The sequence below is a fragment of the Colobus angolensis genome, unplaced genomic scaffold (assembly GCF_000951035.1).
Source record: "Colobus angolensis palliatus isolate OR3802 unplaced genomic scaffold, Cang.pa_1.0 Scaffold8, whole genome shotgun sequence".
Classification (NCBI taxonomy): Eukaryota; Metazoa; Chordata; class Mammalia; order Primates; family Cercopithecidae; genus Colobus; species Colobus angolensis.
The window spans coordinates 19,451,085-19,452,587 of NW_012121820.1; positions in this window are offsets into that span (position 1 = coordinate 19,451,085).

Here is a 1,503-nt window from a genome sequence, read left to right on the forward strand (position 1 = left end):
TCTCCGCCTCCTGGGTTCAAGCGATTCTCCTGCCTCAGCCTCCCAAGTAGCTGGGACTACAGGCATGCACCACCACGGCTGGCTAATTTTTTGTATTTTAGTAGAGACGGTGTTTCAGCATGTTGGTCAGGCTAGTCTTGCACTCCTGATCTCAGGTGATCCACCTGCCTCGGCCTCCAAAGTGTTGGGATTACAGGCGTGAGCCACCGCACCCAGCCGAAACTCCGTACCTACTGGCAGTCATTTCTCATTCTCTACTCCCCCAGTCACCAACCCCAGCCCTAGGCAAGCACTAATCTACTTTCTGCCTCTATAAATTTGACCATTCTGGACATTTCTTTTTAAATATTTTTTGAGAAAGAGTCTCACTGTCACCCAGGTTGGAGGGCAGTGGCCACAAACATGGCTCACTGCAGCCTCGACCTCCTAGGCTCAAAGTGATCCTCCTGTCTCAGCCTCCTGAGTAGCTAGGACCACAGGTGCCTGCCACCACACCTGGCTAACGTTTTACTTTTTTTTTTTTTGAGGCGGAGTCTTGCTCTGTTGCCCAGGCTGGAGTGCAGTGGCGTAGTCTTGCCGACTGCACCTCCACCTCCTGGGTTCAAAGTGATTCTCCTGCCTCAGTCTCCTGAGTAGCGCGGATTACAGGCACATGCCATTATACCCGGCTAATTTTTGTATTTTTAGTAGAGATGGGGTTTTGCCATGTTGACCAGGCTGGTCTCGAACTCCTGACCTCAGGTGATGTACCCACCTTGGCCTCCCAAAGTGCTGGGATTACAGGCGTGAGCCACCGTGCCTGGCCGTGTTTTACCTTTTTATAGAGACGGAGTCTACCTATGTTGCTCAGGTTGGTATCAAACTTTGGGGCTCAAGCAATCCTCCTGCCTCAGTTTCTCAAAGTGCTGAGATTACAGGCGTGAGCCACCATGCCCACCTATGGACATTTCATATAAATGGAATTATATAGCATGTGGTCTTTTTGACTGGCTTATTTCATTTAGCATAATGTCTTCAAGGTTTATCTGTGTTGTAGCATGGATCAGTACTTCATTTTTTTTTATTGTCCAGTTACATTCCATTGTAGTTATACCACATCTTGTTTATCCATTCATTTGGGTCATTTCCACTTCCTGGTTTTATGAATGAGCTATGAATACCTGTGCATAAATTTTTGTGTGGACATATGTTTACATTTCTCTAAGATATATAGCTAGGTGTTGAGTTGGTGGATCATAAGTCAACTCTGTTTAACACCTTGATGAAATACCAACCTGTTTTCCAAAGTGGATACAATATTTTATGTTCCCACCTGCCATGTATAAAAGCTCTAATTTCTCCACTTCCTTGTCAACATTTGTCACTGTCAGTTTTTTTATTATTTTTGTTTTTTGAGATGGAGTCTCACTCTGTCGCCCAAGCTGGAGTGTAGTGGCGTGATCTCGGCTCACTGAAACCTCCGCCCCCTGGGTTCAAGCAATTCTCCTGCCTCAGCCTCCCTAG